The 9,126-nt window shown below is 42.5% G+C and overlaps 1 pseudogene; it reads right to left on the bottom strand.

The window, feature by feature from the left end:
* Positions 1 to 2,640: 2,640 nt before the first annotated feature.
* On the bottom strand, positions 2,641 to 3,590 carry LOC143385702 (vomeronasal type-1 receptor 90-like; annotated as a pseudogene).
* Positions 3,591 to 9,126: the final 5,536 nt, after the last annotated feature.

Below are 9,126 nucleotides of genomic sequence, written 5' to 3'. Positions count from 1 at the left end.
GGAGGATGTGTACCCAGGGGTGTGTGTCCACGGAACCACATTCTAAGTCACCCCCACCTCTTTTTTAAATTAAGAGACAGGATCGTGCTAAGCTGCTTAGGTCCCTGCTGCTTTGCTGAGGCCGGCTTTGAAATCAGGATCCTCCTGCCTCAGCCTCCCATGCTGCTGGGATTTCAGGCATGCACCACCATACCCAGCTTCTCTCCAAAATTCCTATCATACACTAATGTATCCGTACAAAAAACCCATGAAATACATGCAACTTACTCACTGAACTATTACATGTAATTATTTTAAAGATAGGTATGTAGCTATGTCTGGGTTAATATCTCATTTTTATTAGAAAGCATTCTGGTGAATAGGAGCCTTGAAGAAAATCGAGCTAAAAAAAATTGTCAGGCATGTCACCTCCCAGCCATGACCCTGCCACTCACATTTGTCTACCAAAAAGGAGTCTAGAGCCTCAGGGACAAGATGAAAATCTCCCTTCCCTCACTGCAGAGTGATCAAGGGGCCTCCTTAACTATGGCTCTTAGCCCTGCAATGGTACTTGGAAAATATGCAGTTTCAAAAGCAAAAACTATCACATTTTATAAAATAGAGAAAGCAAACATTCTCAAAAATACTGGACCTTCCACAGAGAGTGACATAAATCATAGGAAAACTAACCTGTGCTGGGCATGGGGGTGTGTACTTGTGATTTCAGCCTTTGGGAGGCTGAGGCTAGAGGATCATAACTGCAAAGCCAGCCTCAGCAACTTAGTGAGGCCTCAAAATTCTTAGCAAGACCTTGTCTCTGAATAAAATACAAAAAAAGGGCTGAGGATGTGTTTCAGTGGCTAAGCACCCAGGGTTCAATCCCTGGTACCAAAAATAATAAGACTTTGCTGTGTCCTTGTCATGTAGTTAAAGCTCACCAGGGCTCCCGTCACCTTCTGTATCCTAAGGTAAAAATGGAAGAAAGAGATCCTGAAGGTGAGATTGGCCCTGCTGTATGAATCTTTGTTCTTAGAATAAATTAGGCAGCAAGCTCTACTTTGTGGCACAGTTCTAGCTGGGGAACTCTGAAGAGCACTAGATGGAGCTTGCACCTCAGGAAGGGCACAACCACCACCCACCAGGTGCCCTGCTATGTTCACAGGCTCTGGGAGATCTACAAGCTCCAGGAATATGGAGGATTAGAAACCTGGAGAAAGTTGGGTGAAGAAGTAGCAGCTATTCCTGAAAAACCTTGCTGACAATCATCCATTGTTTCTGTAAATTGGAAGGTTTTAAGTCCAGCTCAGGGTTCACACTTCTGGCCAGACCCTAAGAATATTTGAAGATCTGTTTTCAGAAGCTGTAGAAGATAAATTATGCTTCTAACAACAAGAAACTGCAAAGGAGCTTCATCAAAAAGCTGTCAGGACTGGGAAATGCAAACATGCCTGCAGGAGGATCTGTTTCCCTGATGAGCTCAATAAAGACATGAGTCAAGTCCAATTTGCTTAAAGGTGAAGAACATAACATGGTGCACATTTTTTTCTCTGTGACTGCATTTGCATGAAAAGATGTCATTAAAAAAATAAGCATGAGCCTACAGACCTGAATGGGATGAGGCTCAACTTCTCTAAATAGTCTTCCTAACAAAATGCCTTTCAGACCATTCATTATTAGGGAAATGGGAAGGAGAATTCTTAAATGACTAATAAAAAGAGACCAGATGAATGGACACCTATGTTCCTCCAGCCCACCTGTTGGAACTTGTATTTCCATGTCTTTGGCAGCAAACCACCAGGCTCACTTGTCCTTTGGTTTGAAGGTGACCCAGGACCAGTGACCTCTCACTTGGTATTTGCATGCAGGCAAACTACAGATGGCACATTATGGGTGGCACCATGCATTTGGAGCCTGTGAAATTAAATGTGGGACGAGAAAGATTTCATGAGAAGTTCGACAGATGCTTGGGGTGTGGGGAGGTGACCCCCTTTATCCATCCGTGTGTTGGTTGGCACCTGGGCTTAGGGACTCTTAGCTGTTTTCAATAGTGATATGAAAAACACAGTCGTGCAGAACCACTCTGGTGCAGATTTTATTTCCTCTGGATGTGGGCTATTTGGATCCTTTGGTGGATCTATTGATGTTTCTTGAGAAGCCTCCAAACTGATCTTTATTATTATAGCACTAATTTCCCTTCCCACAATAAATGAGCTTTTCCCCTCCACATCCTCACCAGCATTTAATTTTGCCTTTTTGTGACTAACTCACTATTCAACTGGGGACCAGGAAACAATGATTTGCATTTCCCCGATTAATAATTTGAACATTTAAAAACTACTTGCTGGCTCTCCTGATCCTGCCCCCCTGGGTCCATCGATTGGAAGAATTACTATTGCTAAGAATCCAACTCCCAAGAAGACCGGGGGACTCCTGTCCCAAAGGCTGTCAACTTGGGTTTTGACACCATGTAAAAATAAAGTCCAGATATTGTGTCCACCTAAAACTAAAAAACTAAATATTTTTTTTTTTAAAAATTTAAAAATAAAATGAAATAAAAAACCCCACTTCCTGTACTCCTTCAACACAGAGAGCACATGCACCAACCACTCCATCGTTCATTGGGACAAAGCTGGGCGGTGGCTCAGGCAGGGGACTGAACAATCATGCAACGATTAAGCATTGACGATTCTTCTGCCACAAGCCTTTCAAAAGGGTGACACTTTGTTTTTTGGTGCAGATGAAAGCCAAAGGACTGACGGTGGCATAGCCGTTGGCCACCGTCATCTGGATACAGTGACAAACAGGGTCGTTTCTCCACATGGTTCTTAAGGAGGAGATGACGCAGTCCAAACAGTACATGAGCACGAAGAAACCCAGGAGCAGCAGGATGGTCCTAGTGGCCCTCTGTTCTGGGGAGGCTTTTGGAGACAGGTTGGTGCCATGAAGGTGCTGGCACTGCCTCTTATGCCTGCACAGGAGGGCCACCATGTACCCACTAGAGAGGGCCATGAGCCCTATAAGGATGACATCCCAAAATGCACCCAGGATGGTGAATAAATGCCTGAGGAAGTGGCTCCTGTGGGTCATACTGCAGGAGTCACTGAGGAACATTAGATTGGGTGACATCCCGTTGGAGTCATCGACCACAGGGACGGAGAAGTGGGCGCTGAAGGACATATAGAAGACCCACAGGAACATAAGGGACCTCAGGCTGTCCTGTGGGGACTTAGGCTTGAACTTTGCCAAAGGGGAGCTTCTGGGGCTGAGGGTGGTGGCCTGCAGGATGCTCAGCAGGCAGGTGGCAGAAATGGACAGGCCCCTCATCAACCTGTACCAGTTGGTGACTGATTTGCATCTGATGTCACCCTCAAAGCCCCTGTCGAGGTGACAAAGTGTCCACAACTAGGAACCCCATGGTGAGCAGCACCAGGAGGTGAGTCAGGGCCAAGAGACCCATGATCCAGTCCGTGTTCTTGAGCCTCTTTGTCACAGAGGAACTTGTTGACATGGAACAGAAAGAGGAGGGTTTTGGCCCCAATCCCAATTCCCACTTCAGAGTAAAAGGGGCCTCTTAGGTTAGCAACGCCATTTAGCTCAGGGTGTATTCCCATCTTTGGGGGCAAGGCTCATGGAGTACATGCCTTAGTAGAAAAGGAGGAAATTCATTATTGTAAGTATTAAAATTCATCCATCTCAGCCAATACTGTTGCTATGAGGAAAATTTCTGGATTCCCAATATCCCTTTCTCCTTCCAATATGCAAATTTCCATGGCAGCCTCTGGAATCTACACCTCCTCTCTCTTTTCCCTTCATTGCCCAACCATGCCTGGATTCTATTTGATGCAAATTACAAAACTTTCCTTTAGACGTTTAAAAAATGACCATATATCCTAGAAATTGTTCCCTGGGACGACCTTGAGTTTTTTAAGGGGATATCTTACTGCAAGGGAGATTTCTTGTTCTCTTTCTATCCATCCTCATCCAGGAACATGGCACATACAATAAACTGTACAATGTTTGGTAAATTAACCTCCAAAGCAAAGAGAGTCAGTCTCTTGGGCGACCCAGATTCACGTTAGCTTTCTGTTGCCTTCATTCTGGTTGGTTTAGGAACACAGGTGATTTTTCTTAACACATTTTTCCTGAAAATATGAAGAATTGCACACTCTGAAGTCAGATGGCTTGCAAGAGTCAATAAGATCTGCCATTTAAAGGGTGAGTATCTGACCTTGAGAAGCCCAGGAGCCTGAGCTCCTGTCACATGTAAACTTCAGCTAGACTCATCATGTGATTCCTGGAGATTGCGTGGCTGCAACAGGGTGAAACACGTGTGCAAATCTAGGAGGGCTTCCTGCCACCAGTGGTCCCTGTGGAATGGCTCTGCTTTTCACAATGGACCCTCATCCATGTCACTTGATAGACTTCACAGAGTTCTCTTAATATCGGATCCCCTCTATCACCCATTCAGAGAGGCTGAAAAATTGCCAGAATATTTGAGTCTGTTGGCCATCTCGGTCCAGAGACAGGTGATGGAATTTTAGATCTATTTGAATCCCCCTCTACAGCTGCATAATTTTTAATATTTTTCTTATCAGAAGTTGGCCCATGGGAGCCAAGTTCAGTTATTAAATATTAAGCAAGAACAGCCTTGGATTTTTTTCTAGTTCAATAGGTGGAATCTCTGTGGTCCACAGAACCATAATTCAAACAATTTCAGGTTTATGCATTTTAAGGTATTCATTAAGGGTAAGGATCCAACCTAACTTTTGAAGTCTGGGTCTTCTCAGGGTCCAGGGTTTCCTCCTTACTTCCAAAGAGCACGGGCATTTCTCAGGACTCAAGAGGCCCATGTATAAAATTGATCCTGAATTTTTTTCTTGCAATGCTGATCAAGCCCAGGACCCCACACATGCTAGGTAAGTTCTCTACCACTGAGCCCCACCCCACCCCACCCCATGTTCTAGAACATTTTGTATTGAATTACTGGCAGAGCATTTTCCTGGACAACCTATGTATGTCCTTTCATCCAAGCTTCTCCCATAGGTAATGACTAAGATGTAATGTGTTTTTACGTTTGGGACCACAATATCCCCTGAAAAACAAGTCTTAAGTTTAAAGCAGCTCATGAGCTTATACCTGTGAATGGTAGATACTAAGGAATCCCCACCAGCTCGCGAGGCTCGGACAGAAGGGTCCCGAATTCAAGGCCAGACTCAGCAACTCAATGAGTCCCTATGCAACTGAGCAAGAACCTGCCTCTCAATAAAATATAAGAAGGGCTGAGAATGTCGATCAGAGTTTAAGCATCTCTAGGCTCAATCCCTGATATTAAAATAATAATAATAATAATAAAATAATAATAATAATAATAATAGTTTCAAAGGAGCATACCTTGGTTTCTCATGGCCCTGGAGTTAACCCTCCCCACATGGCCTTCTGGATACTAAGGTAAAGAGGGACAATTGAGATCGGGGAGGGGTACTGGTCATGCTTTATTTGGTTTGGGGACTGAGGGGAAATTGGGCAGCAAAGTCTAATTTGTGACACACTTCTATCTTGGAAATTATGGAGAGCACTAGGGAGAAACAGTTTGTACATCAGGAAGGGCACGGACATCACCCACCAGGTGACCTGCTGTGGACAGAGCCCCTGAGAAATACACAAGCTTCATGGATGTGGAGCAGAAAAACCCAGAGAAGACTTGGGTATATGAATGAGAACCACTCCTGAAAAACCTGCCTGAAAATAATCCATTGGTTCTGTACATTGGGAGGATTTGAGGACAGGTCCGAGTTCCCAAAGGCAGTAAGACACTAACAATATTTTTCAAGTCTGCCTTGAGCAACCTAAGAAGAAAACTTACTTTTCTAACATCCAGAAACTCCAAAGGAGCTTCATCACGACCCTGAACCGTCATTACTGAGAGACCCACACTTACCTTGAACTCAGGACCCTTCTGTCCGAGCCTCTTTGGATAAAGGAGCAATAAACTTTCCTCTTAGAACTGCCTGCATAGTGTCCCAGAGAGGTGGATATGTTATATGTTATACCCCTAAGGATTTTTTAATTCATTTCTGATTTCTTCTGATATCCATTGATCCGTAGTATGTTATTTAGTCACTATGTGTGAGAGTAATTTCAATTTTTATTTTATTGTTGATCTCTCTTTTTTTTTTTAAACTTTAGTGGTTTTTTTTTGAGAGAGAGAGAGAGAGAGAATTTTTTTTTAATATTTATTTTTCAGTTTTTGGCAGACACAACATCTTTGTCTGTATGTGGTGCTGAGGATTGAACCTGGGCCGCATGCATGCCAGGCGAGCGCGCTACTGCTTGAGCCACATCCCCAGCCCTGATTGCTCTTTTTTTAAAAAATATTTATTTATTTTTAGGTGTAGATGGACACAACACAGTGCCTTTATATTTATGTGGTGCTGAGGATCAAACCCGGGTCCCGCCAGTGCTAGGCGAGCGCTCTATCGCTTAGCCAAAATCCCAGCCCCAATTGTTGATTTCTTGTAAAAAAATGTTTATTTTTTAGTAGTAGCTGGACACAATACATTTATTTGTTTATATGTGGTGCTGAGGATCGAACCCAGGGCCTCACACATGCTAGGCAAGTGTTCTACAGCTGAGCCCCAGCCCCAGCCCTTTATTGTTGATTTCCAAATTTATTCCACTGGGATCTGATAGAATGCAAGGTATTATCCTTATGGTTTGGTGTTTACTAAGAGTTGCTTTGTGGCCTAAGATACGGTCCCTTTTAGAGAAGTGTCTGTGTGCTGCTGGGAAGAAAGTGCATTCCATCATTGACGCATGAAATGCTCTGTGTGTCAGTGAAGTCCAAGAGTCTGGTTGAATCATGTAGTTCTATACTTTCTTTGCTGAGTTGTTGTTTGGCGGATCTGTGCATCAGGAGAGCGGTGTGTGAAAGGGATCCTGTATTATACTGTTGTGACAGATATCATTGTTGAAGTGGAGAAGGGTTTGTTTGATGTATGCAGATGCTCCATTGTTTGGGGCATAGATGTTCAATATTTATGTTATGTTGAGTCTAATTTTTCTCAGCCATCTGAAAATGTCCTTCTGTGTCCCTTCTGATGAACTTTGGCTTGAAGACCATTTTATCTGATAGGAGGATGGACCCCCCCCCTGCTTACTTACCTAGGAGACTCATGTAAGTGATGATTTTAGCTCATTTATATTCAAATTATCCTTGAGACATGATTTGCATTTCCAGTCATTTTGGTTTCTTCTTTGTTTTTAATTTGAGTTGGTTTCTCCCTTGATTTGTCTCTTCATTTAGTATAGCTCTTCCCTTATATTTTTCATTTCTTGACTTATATTTTTCATTTTCTTCTTCATGAAATATTTTATCAAGTATATTCTATTCAACAGGCTTTCTTGTTGTGAATTCTTTTCAACTTTGTTTATTATGAAAGGTTTTTATCTCATTGTCAATTCTGAGGTTTTATTTTTTGGGGTATATAGTATTCTTGGCTTGCATTCATTTTCTTTCAGAGTATGTATTATTCCAAGAAATCCTAGCTTTCAGATTCTTGGTTGAAAAAAATCAGTGGAGATCCAGATAGGTTTCCCTCCAAGTGTGTCCCATTATTTTCTCTGAAAAGCCTTTAAAATTCTATCCTTATTTTTATATTAGGCATTTTCATAATAATGCACCTTGGTGTGGGTCTGTTGTAATTTTGTATATTTGGGGTTCTGCACATCTCTTGTATTTGATTTTCTTTTTTAATTTATTTTGTTTATTCATTTTCATATGGTGCTGAGGATCAAACCCAGTGCCTCGCAGGTGCAACGCAAGTGCTCTATCAGTGAGCCAAAACCCCAGCCCCTCTTGTATTTGATTTTCCATTTCATTCTTTAGGTTTGGGGAAATGTTCTGATATTATTTCATTGAAAAACCGTGGATTGTTTTGGTTTGTATCTCCAGGCCTTCATCTATCCCAATCCATCCTGATTTGGGTCTTTTCATATTATCACTTATTTCTTGGAAGTTCTGTTCATGTCTCTTAACATCTTTTCTCCTTCAATTTCTTTCTTTTTAAAAAATATTTATTCTTAAGTTTTAGGAGGACACAATATCTTTATTTTACATTTATGTGGTGCTGAGGATCGCACCCAGTGCCTCACACATGCTAGGGGAGTGCTGTACCACTGAGCCACAACCCCAGCCCCCTCTCCTTCAATATCAGGATTATACATTTTGTCTTCTTTTCCTGAAACTCTGTCTTCCAAGAGATCCAGTCTGCTGGTGATGCTTTCCCATGGATTTTCAAGTTGGCTCACTGATTCCTTCATTTTGTGGATTTTGGACTGATTCTTCTTCAGGATGTCTACCTCCTGATTAAAGGGATCGTTCACTTTTTGTATTTTCTCTGATTTTATTTCTTACATCACATTTTATCTTACCATGAACCTTTCTGAGTTCCATCTCTGACCCTTTGTCCACATGGTATCCATGGAGTCTCTTGCTAAAGTATTCTGTGATGTTGGGGATGGTTTATTCCTTTGCAGGTTCATACTGTTTGGTGGAAGCCATCAGATTCCTACCTAATGAGCTCACAGTGCCTCTGTGCTCCAGGACCTCACAGACTCGGGGAGGGTATCCCTGCGATGGCACCAAAGTATACAGACAATATACCACAGTGGGCTAGGTACACAGTTCCTAGGTGATATCTACAGTGTCCGTTGTTGTAATGTCCAGGAAACAGGTTGAGCCATCTTCATCAGTTAAAAAAAAGTAAAATAATCCTGAATTAGGTGTGGCCTAGATAAAGACTAGAAATGAGGAGAGAGGAAACAAGGGTGCATATGTATAGGACTTCTTGAGTCACTTAGTACACAAATAATATACAAAAAAAGAAAAAGCAAAATAAAAAAATCAAAACAAAATATCAACAGCAAAATAACAGGTGAGAAATCTTGGTGAAATGTTCATGAATTAAGGAGACCTTTCCACCGAGGTGGATAAGATAATCAGTGAGCATGGGATTGTCCCTTCTTGGGTGATGGACATATTTGGGCTGGGGGCTGTGGCTGGGTGGTGACACAGCTGGCTGCGTCCAGTGGGCCTGGCTGGCCTGGGCTTGTGGATCAGGGCTGGTTGATGGGCCTTGCTGGCCATTG

This window comes from Callospermophilus lateralis, chromosome 20, assembly GCF_048772815.1.
Source record: "Callospermophilus lateralis isolate mCalLat2 chromosome 20, mCalLat2.hap1, whole genome shotgun sequence".
Classification (NCBI taxonomy): domain Eukaryota; kingdom Metazoa; phylum Chordata; class Mammalia; order Rodentia; family Sciuridae; genus Callospermophilus; species Callospermophilus lateralis.
Note: the sequence above shows the minus strand (reverse complement) of the source record. Positions and strands in the feature narration are given on the sequence as shown.